Source organism: Cervus elaphus, chromosome 23 (assembly GCF_910594005.1).
Source record: "Cervus elaphus chromosome 23, mCerEla1.1, whole genome shotgun sequence".
NCBI classification, from domain to species: domain Eukaryota; kingdom Metazoa; phylum Chordata; class Mammalia; order Artiodactyla; family Cervidae; genus Cervus; species Cervus elaphus.
In genome coordinates, this window is record NC_057837.1 from 79,644,959 (window position 1) to 79,659,145 (window position 14,187).

The following is a 14,187-nucleotide window of genomic DNA, read 5'->3' on the forward strand; positions in this document are numbered from 1 at the left end:
TATGTGTTATTTGTAAGCCATATTGCCTCAAAAAGAATTTAAATCTTATTCTGAGAAGTAGAAAGATTTGGTTGTTCTATGATTCTGTGTTTTTAGGGTGTGAGTAATGAAAAACAACTTATTCAGCTGGTGCAAAATGTCTAGTTACGTTTTCTAATGGTGGGGGGTGTCTCAGGGAACACAGAAAATGAGAATGCAGCCAGCTCTTAGAGAGAGCCTGAATTCAAGACCTAGACAGCCATCTGGATTCTCTCTCTCTCTCTTTCTCAGTTCTTTCATCTCACTTCTACCTTGCTTTCCTTACCCGGACTATGATCACTGCAGAGAGTAGCTTTTCCTCTGCACTTAATCTGTTTGCTGGAATACAGCTGCCCCCAATGTTAATGCTATGGATTCAGTGACAGGATCTCATTTGCCACCCCTCGGTGCCAGCTTTGGAGAAGCAGAGTGCGATGGTCTCCCGTGAGTCAGACATTCTCAGTCCAGTGGAGACCAAACACACAGAATACGAACGTGGCTGCCCAGGACCCATCTCTGGATTGCAATTATTCTCCCAGAATTATGAGAACTTCTGTGGGTTACGAACGTGCCATTTATTAAGCTATTGTTTCTCAGTTCCAGATCCCTTCTCTGAACTCTGCTCTGAGAAGCTGGGGGCTGGGTCCTAGCAAATGGCATAACTAACTCCTCAGCCAGTTTGACATGGAAGTGTGTCTAAAACAGAATTACGGCTAAAGCCAGGCTGGCCAAACTTGGCTGTGACAGCCAGACTGGTGGTTCAGATTCCTGGTACCAAGAGCGCCGCGTGGTCCCTTGAAATCCACATCCAAACAGGAGTCCACGTGTCTGTCCACTGACTAGTCAGGATCAATAGAATAAGACGGCGAAATTTTTAAAAACGTATTTTCAAAAAAAAAATCTATGAATATGAGCTCTTAAAATTTTCTTCAAGTGTCTCTAACGTGTCCATGGTTAAAGAATTTTGTTTCAAGAAACTCACTTCCGCACAGGGCATTTTTCAGAGTTCTGAAGGAAGCAGAAGGAAAAGTAAGTTTATAGCTTCAAATGCTGTAGGAATTGACACAAGGTAGAGCGTGATGAAGTCTAAAGCCCTTTGCACAGAGATTCCACGTGTGATTTCGCCTGGGTTAAAATCCTGCCGATGCTGCTTCCTAGCCTGTAGACGTGTAGCAGCGCAGTCTTGATGCGTCTCTGCTGCTGCATAGCGTTGCTGCCACATACAATCGTGAAGTTTGGATGAGGTGCACCATTCAGGATGGTGAACTTGCTTGTCCTAGCCAAGTCTTAGGCCCGGGCCAAAGTGAATACTCACTACACATCCATATTATCCCACTCATTCCTGCTGGCCCTTTGAGTCTGGAAGTCCTCTGACTTTTTCTCAGAGCCTGCTGTGCTGTGCTTGGTCACTCAGTCGTGTCTGACTCTCTGCGACCCCGTGGACTGCAGCCTGCCAGGCTCCTCTGTCCATGGGATTCAGGCAAGAATACCGGAGTGGGCTGCCATGCCCTCCTCCAGGGGACCTTCCCAACCCAGGGATCAAACCCAGGTCTCCCGCATTGCAGACAGATCCTTTACCAGCTGAGACACCAGGGCAGTCCACGAATACTGGAGTGGGTGGACTATCACTTCTCCAGGGTATCTTCCCAAACCAGGAACCGAACCTGGGTCTCTGGCATTGCAGGCAGATTCCTTACTAACTGAGCTACCAGGGACGCCCTTAGCTCAGAGCCTATGGGGAGCTGTTAGAAGGAATTGAGCCATCTATGTGAATTCCACCTGTGTGCTGAGGGACTGGAACCCAGAGAAAAGGAAGAAAATGATGTGTACACCCGACACCGCGGCTCCCAGCGTACGATGACTTTGGCCGTAAGTGCTGCTCTATGGCTGTCTGTAAAGCTGCCCGTCAGAAACCTCCGACAGATGACCTGCAGGAATGAGAGGCAAAAAGGAATGGCGCTGCAGGGCATCGTGCCCCACAGGAGCTCAGATCACGGGAACACAGTGCCCCTCCCCTCGCCCTCCTTCTCATCCGCAGGCCCAGCGCCTCCACTCGTGGCCCTGCTTCTCACTTTCCATCTCCCATTCACTCGTTTATGCATTCATTCATTTTTTCATTGCATTATATTTTAATTCACTCATGTGTGCCTTCAACCATCTATTCATCAAATTTTTAATTACTCACATAGCAAATGTTTATTGGGCTAATAGCTGCAGATTAGATGTACTGGGCTCTCTCGGTAAAGTGAGTTCCTTGATAAGTATTAAGAACCTAACAACAACAGCCCCAGCATTTACTGAGCAGGTCTTCTGTGTCACACACCATGAATTATCTCATTTCATCCTCACAAAAGTCATCTGAGGTAAGATGCTGTTCTTAACAGCATTCTTTAGAGATTGAGTGAAATGCTTTAGAAGGTTTAGGTAAGTTGTCCAAAGTCACACAGCTGGTAGATTACAGAGTCAGCTTTCAAAATCATGTTTGTCTAACATAGCACATATGCTTTTATCCACTACTTGGGGCCGCCTCAATAGATCTGAAAATCTACTGTTTGTACTTCTTGCTCAGAATGAATTCATAGGGAAGGTGGTGCCTGATCTGTGTTGCAAAGTCTGGACAGTGGACTAGTAAGAAAATGATTTAAGAAGGTATTCATGCTGATCAAAAACAGCATACTAAATAAAACAGTGAATCAGAAACCCACCGTATGACCTCACTTTCCCAGTATATTAACATGTCATCATCAACTTGGCAAAACGAAATAGTGAGTTAGGAATCTTACCATGTAAAGTGTATTGTTGTTTAGTTGCTAAGTCATGTCCAACTCTTTGAAACCCCATGGACTGTAGCACACCAGATTCCTCTGTCCTTCACTATCTATCTGAGTTTGCTCAAATTCATATCCATTGTGATGGTGACACTATCTAACCATCTCATCCTCTGCCACCCCCTTCTCCTTTTGCCTTCAATCTTTCCCAGAATCAGGGTCTTTTCCAGTGAGTCGGCTCTTTGCATCAGGTGGCCAAAGTACTGGAGCTTCAGCATCAGACCTTCCAATGAATAGTCAGGGCCGACTTCCCTTAGGATTGATGGGTTTGATCTCCTTGCAGTCCAAGGGACTCTCAAGAGTCTTCTCCTGTACTGCAACCAGAAAACAAATTCAAACTGGCTTGAAGAATGAAGAAACGCATAAGTTTGCATCACTGAGAAGGCCAGGGGCAGGGCGAGCTTCAGGTACAGTGTGATCTAGTGCCATCAAGGACCAGCTTAGTTCCCTTCTGTATTTATTCTCTGCCTTCCATAGAATCAGCAACCTCCTCGGGCTTCAAATGAATTCCCATTGGCAGTTCCACGGTCTTCTGTTTTAGTAAGCAAAGAAGTTGTCCAAGTCTACATATCTTCACACCGCACAGATCATAGAAGGACTGGATCTCAAAGAGTTGAGAGACACTTCTTTCGTCTCAGAAACCCTAGAAAAATTCTCCAGAGATTTTATTGGTTTTGATTTGGCTTCTTCCATCATAAATCAAATCATAGTTGCCAGAGGGATGGGACAGGATAGAATTTTGGGCTTTAGACAGTCAGAGTCCACCCTCAAAAGCTGGGGGAAGGATCAATACCACAAAAATTGATGGCTGATCATGGTGGGGAATCAAACTCCAAATGGTGTTATCTGGAAGAGGAAGAGGAAATGAAGTTAGACAGGAAAAACCTCTGGGCTCCACCACACCTAGCTATTCAGTTTCTTTGTTTAACTACTGAGTGCCCAGAAGTATCTTCCTGAAGCACACAGTACCTCAGTTTTGAACAATACTAAACTGGCGGTCGGGCTTCCAGGTGGCGCTAGTGGTAAAGAACCCTCCTGCCAATGCAGGAGATGTAAGAGACTCGGGCTCAATCCTGGGTCAGGAAGGTCCCCTGGAGGAGGGCATGGCAACCCACTGCAGTATTCTTGCCTGGAGAATCCGATCATGGACAGAGGCGCCTGGCGACCTATGGTCCATAGCGTCACCAAGAATCCGACATGGCTGAAGCTATTAATGCTCGACACACATGCAAGAAATGGGCAGTTGAGTTCGTCCTTTGATTTGTGGACGCTGCATCTGATTCCCCTTGGGTGGCTGAATCCACACCTGTGAAATCTGTGGATCTGGAGGGCCAACTGTACTGTCTCATGTTATATAAAAGACTTTGGCTTTTTTGGAGCCTAGTGTCTTCTGGAGTCCTGGAACCCATCCTGTGGATACTGAGAGATGACTGTATTGCCTTATTCATTACCATCTTGGAAGCATTTTCTCCACTAAATGCAATCGCATTTCTTTAATATGTTAGTGTAGTATTGCTTTTTTTCCTCCTCAAAGTGCCTCAGAAGTCCCAGTGCTCAAAGTGTCTTGAGTAGTTATTGTCACTACCCTCCTTTATATCTGCTTTGTCTCCTGACTAAACAAAAGATATCGACTTGCAACATTTCAATTAAAATCAGATTAAATTCTGCGTTTCTTTACAGGGGAGGCACTTCGATTGCAACTCTTTCCAGGTTGTCTATTCGACAAATGCGTTTGGCGCGTGCAGACTGTTGTGATCACTTTTCTTTTTGTGACATTTTGAGGAGGGGGAAAACCTGCATGGTTCAGTGGATGACACAGTTTGTTACAAGTGGCAACATAAAAATTTGAAATTCTTAAACGATTTAGCATTTCCCCTCCCGGACACATTATTTATCACGGAGAAGTGATATTCGGGGGGACTCAAGCCAATCAAAGGATGGGAGTATAATTTTTACAAAACAAATGTATGTATAAATTATCACTCTCTCTTCTCCTCTCCATAAATAGTGGCACTAATAGATCCATAGCTGAGATACGGGAAGGGGTGCCGTGTTCTACAACAATTCATCTTATCTGGGGAGGCAGAGTTGAGAAATCAGGTCAGCTAAGATGCACAGCTATACTTCAGCAGTGTCCGGCGTCTCCTGACTATAGTAGTTGAAGGAGTGTTTCTTGTCTAGAATAGAAGATACTTGTGTGTGTGTGTTTGCATGCGTGTGCAAGAAAAAGGGAGAGGGAGGCTTACAATTCAAGGCACGATTGAACCACAAGTATATTTTACTTGGTTGGTACAAAATTTATACAATAGGGAACTTTTATTAAAAAGTTTAGATTACTATCTTACAAAGATCTTGAGCTCTTTCCTAAGGGGGAAAGCGACTCACTGGAGTCTGCAGTGGTTTTGTATGGTGACTGCCACCTTTAGACAGGACGTAAGCCCACCAGGCACCTTAGTGCCCACCATTCCCTGCTGCCTCAGATAAAACCCGCTCCGTTTTGTTACTACCTTCTTGGATACAAGGAATAGATGAGTTTGTGGGCCTTAGTATAATGGACGAATAATCCAGTGACTTTTCAATCCGGGGTCCTTGCACATTTTGCCCCAGATACAGGCCCTGATGGTGGAAGGAATCTAATTTTCTTGTAAGACTATTTTTCAGAATCAGCGTGACTTACAGTTTACTTCCATTAGCTGAAACAGTCAATATTCTTTTTTAATTTATGTTTTATTTGGAGGAAAATTGCTTTGCAATATTGTGTTGGTTTCTGGTGTAAAGCAACGTGAATCAGCCATAACTATACATGTATATACATATATATACATATACACACACACACATACGCCCCCTCCCTCCCGAGCCTCCCCGCACCCCTCTGGGTCATCACAGAGCACCAGGCTGGGCGCCCTGTGTTACCCAGCAACGTCCCACCAGCTCTCCACTTTACACAGAGAGTGTATATATGTTGAGGCCACTTTCTCCATTCATCCCACTCTCCTTCCCCCGCTGTGGTCACAAGTCCGCTCTCTACATCTGCGTTCCTATTCCTTCCTTGCAAATAGGTTCATCAGTACCACTTATATGCATTAATGTGTGATATTTGTTTTTCTCTTTCTGACGTTCTCTACTCGAAACAGAATCGATATTCTTTTAAAAAGTAAAGCAAGATATTTCCAACTTTTCTGCAGTTTTAGTTTTCCTCTAGCATTCTTTTGCGACTCTTCTGAACCAAGCAACTTCTTGGGAGGTATATTGAGAGGTTGAATATTCACAATGTAAATCACATCCCTTGTAAATCATAGCACACCGCACACATTATGTGGCTCTGGAATTTCTGCTAACCACAACTGCCATCTTTGAGCTGACTACCAATGCTGAGTGTGTTAGTTACAAAAATCCTCAGCAAAAATATTCCAGGGCTAATTAATGTTATGTTTTTGTGTATTTGCCTTCTTCACTTTATAGTGATATATGTTTTATCAGAGCAGGGGAAATGTGTATTTTTCCAGCTTCTTTCATTAGTGTCTCTAAGCTTGTGCGAGATTCATACTTCGGGCAGCTCTCCAGCTGACCCACCACTCAATTCCCTTCTGCGGGAGAAGGGGAAGCTCAACAGAGGAATCACTGAATCACAGAATGTGTGAGTTTGAGACTTGGCACTGGGAATCTGTAAAGCAAAACTTTGAGAAATTTGCCATATTTTAATAAGTGTATCATAAACTATTTTTGATTGCTTGTTTTTATTGCATACTCAATGTGTGTACCTAACTCAGGAGTCAGTAAAGTGTGGACTAGGGTCCAATCTAGCCAGCTACCTATTTTTGTAAATAAAGTTTTATTGGCACACAACCAGGCCCCCTTATTTACATATCATTTGTGTCTTCTTTTGTTACAAAAACAAAGTTGAGTAGTTGCAACAGAGGCCAATACGGCCAGCAGAGCAGAAATATTTACTGTGTGGCCCTTTAAGAAAAACTTTGCCACACTCTGATCTAATTCTGTAACACAGTAGAAAAAGTGTTATTGCTTGTTAAATGCATTTTTAAAAAATTATTAGTTCTCCTAAATTTAAGCTCCTGTACTACTCTTCAGGACTCTTGTGGCACTTACAATCATTATTCACTGGACATCTTCATACTCTAAGCTGCTTAGAGTCTCTTTTGGATCTGATTGTATCAATTAGGAATGCTTTTAACTGCAAGTAATAGAATACTTCTACTTGTGGCTTTAACGATGAAGATTTGAATTATCTCCTCTAATCAGAAACCTGGATGCCACGGAGTCTAGGTTGGATGCAGAAGCCCCAGGGTTGTGCAAACCACAACTGCTATAATCCCAGTGCTAGAACAAGACAAGAAGCTAGATACTCAATGAAAACATGTCAAATGGCACATGGATGTATTGATGGATGAATCGGTAAATGATAGACAACATTTTTCAAATTTTGTCTATTTGGTCCCCACGGTGGGCAGCAGAGGACAGCATGTAAGGGGTCCTTGGTAGTAAAAATGTTGCGGAAACGTCACTTTATCTTCACCTCTTCATGTTACAGATGGAGAAAGTGAGGCGCAACAACAGAAAGTTAGCTATTCGTGTGAATGTTTATGGTTTTTGACTGTCCAGCAACCATGAGCAGCCTTTCTGGTAACAGCTCTGTAATTTTGCTTTGAAGAACCAAGTCTCTGAGACGATGTGACTAAGGTGAGGCAGGCGGCAGCCGTGCCCCCACAGAGAGCATCTGCTCCAGGACCCGCCCCGCCCCCGACTTCAGTGATCGGCCCAGAGCTGAGTGCACGTCCCAGGGTCACACAGCCTGGCTTCTGCGGGTGCTCCCAGGGAACAAAAACACAGAGCACTCTCTAACAGGACCTAGTCCATGGTGTGTGCTCAGCAAATAGCTGTTGAATGAATGAGTGAATATATGAGTAAATAGCATCTTCCTATGTCAGACAAGAAGCGTCCCCAGCGGCCAGCTCATCTACCCCACAGAGGAAGCACTGGAACCTCAGTCTCTGTCAGCAAGTCAAAGGTCTCCTCTGCTCCTTCTTCCTGATTGTGGCCACAGGGATTCTCAGGCTTCCAGCAACCAACTTCTGCCTCGTCAATTTTCTCAAGTCCTTGAATGTTTCCATTTCTTAAAGTACATCTTGTCTATGTATTTGAATTTCAGTTCTTGTCATTTGCAACTGAATGAGGAAGATGCCAATGGCCCTTGGCTGCCTCACTGAGCCCACTGAGGGATGTAGGGCAATCCTCTGTCTCCAACCGCCTCTCTGCCCAGGCGCTTCTGGCCATCTCTCTCCTGCATTCCCACACTCCCCACTGTGGGCTCAAGCACATCCCTGCTCTTATTCCGCAGTGCAGCGTGCACCAACACTCCTGGGGCTAACTAGTTTCAAGAGGCTCACCTGGGCCACGGAGAAATCTAGATCTTAGACATTCAGTGGGGACTCTCCAGGACCCTCAGATGTCCAGTGGAGTGAGTCTGAGAGGCCTCCTAGGTTGGTGACTGAGCAAACACTGTGTCTTTCAGAAACAGATGGCATCCAGGTGTGGCCGGCGCAGCTGGGCTCCATCTTGGAGCTTCTAGTGGATTCTCCAGTTGGGGTGGGCCACAGGCCTTGCATTCTCTTCCACCCCAGCAGGACTGCTGCGAATCTCAACAGTGGTGCCTGAGGATGATACCAGGACTCCTTCTGAAAATATCTCTGAAATTTGCCCCTTCCAGGGAACTAAAAACTATTTTGCACTATGAAGAGCTTCATGGAAGAGAATATTTAAACAAGTAGCTATCTGAAACATTATGCTCTGTGAATTCAACCATCAACCATTAAATCAAAAGTTTGATGTTAAGAAGTCTAAGTAATATAGATATCTGTTTTAAGAATACATTTTTTATATACTCAAATTTTTACATTTGAAAATTGACTCTGCCACTTACTGTGTAGACTTGAACTTGAATAAGAACCTTAAACAAAAACAAGGTCACTGTGTAATCCTGAACAGGAAGAGACCCTGATGCTGGGAAAGATTGAAGGCAAAAGGAGAAGGGGGCAACAGAGGATGAGATGGTTAAATAACATTATCAACTCAGTGGCCATGAACTTGAGCAAACTCCAGGAGATAGTGGAAGACAGGGAAGCCTGGCTTCTGCAGTCCATAGGGTCACAGAGTTGGACCCGACATAGCTACCGAACAACTGTAACAAACCTTGAAAATTACTGAAACCAGCGATTTTCAAACGTGGTCCCCAGACAGCAGCAGCATCATCAGCTGGGAATTTTTGGAATGAAGATCTCAGGGCCCACGCACCAGATCTACTGAGTCAAATACTCCAGGGAAAGGAGTCAATAATCAGAGTTTTATCAAGCCCTATAGGTAATTTCAATGCATACCAAACCATTGAGAATCATTAACTTAAGCTATCCACTCTGAGTCTCCTTATATATAAAAGGAGAGTCATACTACTTGGCCTCCTAAGGTTGTTTTAAGGATTAAATTCAATAGGTTTTGCATGTAAAGTACTTAGTACAGTGTCTGGAGCTTTGTATGCACTCAATACATGACAGCTACAATCAGTGTTATTGTTATTTTGTTATTATTGGATTTCATTTCTGGGTGGCCAGTGAATTAGTCCACGTCTCTGTCTACCTGTGAAATAGTGAAGAGGGAAGGTATTCTAATGTTAATCATTATAACAATAGCTAATTTAGTGAACTCCTACCCTGGGCCAGCCACCTGGCTAATCACTTCATGAACACTGCATTTTATCTTCATTTAAAAAAAAAAAAAGCTAAGAGAATGGTGCTATTATTGTCCGTCATGTGACAGGTGATGTAGCTTAAGTAGCTTGCCCAGAATAACACAGGTAGTGGGTGAAACAGCCAGGGAAAGAATTCAGAGACTGAGTCTCAGAGCCTGGGTTTTAAGCAGACCACCACACCGCCCACCCAAAGCAGTCTGCAGGAGGGAATATGCGGTGGCCATTTTCATGCCTTCAGTGTCGCTGCAAAAATCAGATACTCACCACCCTCTGTGCATTAACACCATAGCTATTGATTAATTACAGAAGAAGTCTCTGGATCGGGTTTTGGCTTGAAATGAGTTTATTTTGTAAGAGGACCTTGTGGCCGTCCTCCGTGAGGCTCTCCACGATTCTCAACGTTTGCCTGAGTACGTTGGTCGTGTGGTCCTGATGGGAAATGATTTGCTGATGACAGGTCCATAAAGACAGCCCAGAACTGCTCCTTCCAGGTCACTCTTTGAGGCAGTGATTACTTGAGCCCACAGAATACATTCAATACCCCCATGAGATGAGACAATCAACTAGAAAAAAATACTTCCTTTACTTACAGAAATACTTCCTTTAGCTTTAGGCGAGGATGAGAAAGAGGAAATGTGGAAATGCGACTTGTAATTATTGTTAAGTAAGTAATAAGCAGTTGTACTTATTAGCATGGGTGCAGGGGCCCAATGATAAATGCTAAATCTACACCATTTTTCAATACCACAAAAAATCTAACCCATAAAATACTAATGACACCCTGTAAAACAACTTAGAAGTGGGTAAAAATTTTATGTGTGTCAAAAGAATTTCCGAAGAGGCTGCTGCATTTGTAAATGTATTTAAACATCCATCAAAACGATTTTCCATATACATTTATTCAGTGCTGTATTCACTTCATCCTGAAGAACTTTTCAGGTACAAATAAACCTGGGACAAAACCCTGCAAGTTTTCTTATTTGAGCGAAGTTAATAAGTTTGTCCTTCATTTGAGAGTTTCCACCTACATCTTCAAAGCTGGACCTCAGAAATATTACAAGACGTTGGGTTTAATGTAAAACCTCCCTGTGTTCCTAAAATGACAGTATCAACAATAGCACCAGTGAGCAAACACTACTTTTGGCTTCTGCCTTTTATTTAATTTTTTCCCCCTCTCCTTAGCTCCACCCCAGCCAGCTCTTGAAAGGCCTTCTGTTCTGTCAGCCATAATGACATCTGCTGGCGGAGACAGGAAGTCATAAATCTGCAGGTCCCCTCTCAACCAAACCTTGTTAATGCTGCCATTTATCACGGGGGCTGGGGTGCCATCTCTGGAGGGCTGGACGCAGAGAGTCCATTTTCTCCCGCACCCCTTTCCCAGGAGAGCAACCATTTTAAAAACAGCCACTTTTTCATCCTGCATTTGCAGACCTGAAAGGCAGATGCAATGTGCGGCTCTTGGAAGGAAGCCACGATTCCAGGCAACAATAGACTCGACTTGATGTGTCGGAACGGCGAAAGGCGGTTCTGACCAAGCTCTGTCCTTGCTCGTTTTAAATCGGGCCCTCATTGCATCCAGGAGGGGCACAGGAGACTCCCTCCCTCGGAGACCCTCCGCCTCCCTGAACTTCTTTAAGGGCAAAACTAGCTGCAGGGCGAGTTGAAGGGGAGGGATTGAAACTCGAAGTTACTTTTGTTTCACACTCGTTGAGGACGAGGTTCGGGTTTTATTTCTTAGGCATTCACCACACCCCAGGACTTGATTCAAGACCTGTGTCTGTGCAGAATGTTGTCTAGCTTTTGCTACACGAAGTGTGGTCCCTGGAGCAGAACCATCAGCAGCATCTGTGGCAGCTTGTTAGAAATGCAGCAAACCAGACACCCTACAGGCTTCCCTGGCAGCCCCGTGGTAAAGATCCCATCTGGCAGTGCAGCGGATCCAGGAGACAAGGGTTCGATCCCTGGGTTGGGAAGATCCCCTGGAGAAGGAAATGGCAAACCACTCCGGTATTCTTGCCTGGAGAATCCCATGGACAGAGGAGCCTGGTGGGGTAGAGTCCATGGGGTCACACAGAGTCGGAGACAACTTAGCGACGAAACAAACGCAGGCACTCTCCGCTCACTTGATCAGAATCTGCATTGGAAGCCAGATCCCCAGATGCGTCCTCTACATTAAAGCTTTGCGAGGCCAGGCTCTGCTCTGGGGTTCTCAGCCGTGGCCCTTATTAACATTTGGGGCTGGGTCAGTCTTTGCTTGCAAGGGCCTTCCCTGTGTGCTACAGGGACGTTTGCCAGCATCTCTGGCCTCTACCTGCTCAATGCCGGTACACCCCTGAATCATAAAAATGATTCAATCAAAAACATCTGCAGACATTGTCAAGTGTCTCCTGGGAGCAAAAAGCACCCCTGTTTGAACCCATGCAATTCAAAGTGTGCTCTGTGAGTTCACAGGGTCTTGTTGGCAAGGCACCTTTTCAGACTCCACCCCGCATCCACTATGTCAGGATTCCTTAAGATGGGGCCCGGGAATCAATCTATTTTAACTCTGGAGGAGACAACACATGGACTGTGTTTAAAGAGCAGTTTAAGAACTGTTTAGCCGCAGAGGACAAACAGGGAAAAGCAATGTGGTGACTAGATATTTCATGACACAAAAGTCAGTGTGGGTCTTGCCTGGTGGCTCAGTGGTAAAGAATCCCCCTGCCAAGGCAGGAGACACGGGTTTGGTCCCTGATCCAGGATGATCCCACATGCCTCGGAGCAACTAAGCCCGTGGGCCGTAAGTACTGAGCCTCTGCTCAGTAGTCCGGGAGCCGCAACTGCTGAAGCCCCAGCGCCCTAGCGCCTGGGCTTCACAAGAGAAGTCACTGCAGTGAGAAGCCCCCACTTGCCACAGCTAGAGAAAAGCCCATGCAGCACAGTCAAAACTAATAACAAGGAAATGAGTCAGCACAGCTATAGCGTTACCAAGACAGAGTAATGCCTGGTGGCTGGATGCACACCCTCTCAGGGTGTTTGAATCCGGGCTTCCGCAGCTGCTGTCCCTACAGCCTTGGGTGAGCTACCTAACCCCTCTGTGCCTCGGGTTCTTGTAAAATGGGGACAACAAGGCCACTATCTCATCGAACTGTTCCAAGGATTGACACATTCATGTTTAAAGTGTTCAGCCCAGTGTGTGGCATGGGTGCTTCCTAAACACTAACTACAATGATGACCATTTCTATACTTTGCCTGTCTTTCCCTAGATGTTTAAGATCCCTAAGAACCAGGCAGTTACTTTATTTCCCTCTGCATCCGTAGCACCCAGCCCACCGCCTGGCAAGGAGGAGGTGCCTCATGAACCTTAGTAGGAAAAAGAGGAGGCTCCAAAGAAGAGAAGAAGGTGCTGGCAGGAGCTCTCTGCCCCCAGGGGCTGGGATGTGTGCAATGCCTCCTTTGCACTCTGTACATGAGGATCTGAGCTTCCCCAACTGGCTTCTGTAAATTGGTGTCCTTGCAGATGTAGAGGACTGAGCTGATGTTAGTTTTATCCCTTAGTACAGAGTAGATTAAAGCTCAGATACAGTTGAAATCATTCTATAAGCAATAGTCAATCAACAAATGCTTGTAAAAGAATGAAAAAGCTAAAAATACGGGGGTACTTCCTATGTGTCAGGTGTGATGAGTATTTTAGGTTAGGTCACACAATCCTCTCTGAGCCCCTATGGAATCGGTGGCAGAATTATGCCCATTTTACAGATAGGAAAACTGAGGCTCAGAGAGGCTAAATAACTTGCTAAAGGTTATAGTCTCAGTAAATAGTGGAAGTCATTTTTAAATGTAGGTCTGTCTGACTCCACACCTACATTTATTTTCCTTTCCTGGTGCCCACCTGGACTGCACACAGTGATCCTATGTCCTAGGTTTTTTGGGAAAATCATAATTTCAAACACTCTTCTCCCGTCTATGGTTAAGAATACACTTGTGTTGGATCACATCTTTCATCTTGTTTAAAATCTAGAGCCATGGTAATAATGAGAACTCTGTTCTGCAGAGATGTGAGGAGAAGAGAGGCCCCTGGTCCCAGTGAGCACACTGTGGGGAGAGAGGACACTGACAAAACTAGCGAATAAAAAAGACTAATAAGAACTAGATATGTTACAAATCAGAGCCTTAAGACAGCGACTAGCGGAGGCATGGTGTGGACTTACAGTGCATTAGGCGAGGCCATTACTGAAGGGCTTCCTTGGTGGCTCAGACAGTAAAGAGTCTGCCTGCGATGCAGGAGACCTGGGTTCAATTCCCGGATTGGGAGGATCCCCTGGGGAAGGAAATGGCAACCCACTCCAGTATTCTTGCCTGGAGAAGCATGTGGACAGAAGAGCCTGGCGGGCTACAGTCCACTGGGTCGCAGAGTTGGACACAGCTAAGCGACTAACGCATGCAGATCTTTACTGAAGGCCTGTGATGGACCTGGAACCAGGCTAAGAAGCGGAGACGCTGTATGTAAGACAGTGTGTATGAGACGGTCTTGGTGCTCGCCCGTGTGAAGCTCCCGGTTCAGGGGATTCCAGTCTAACAGACATTGCCTGGTGGCCG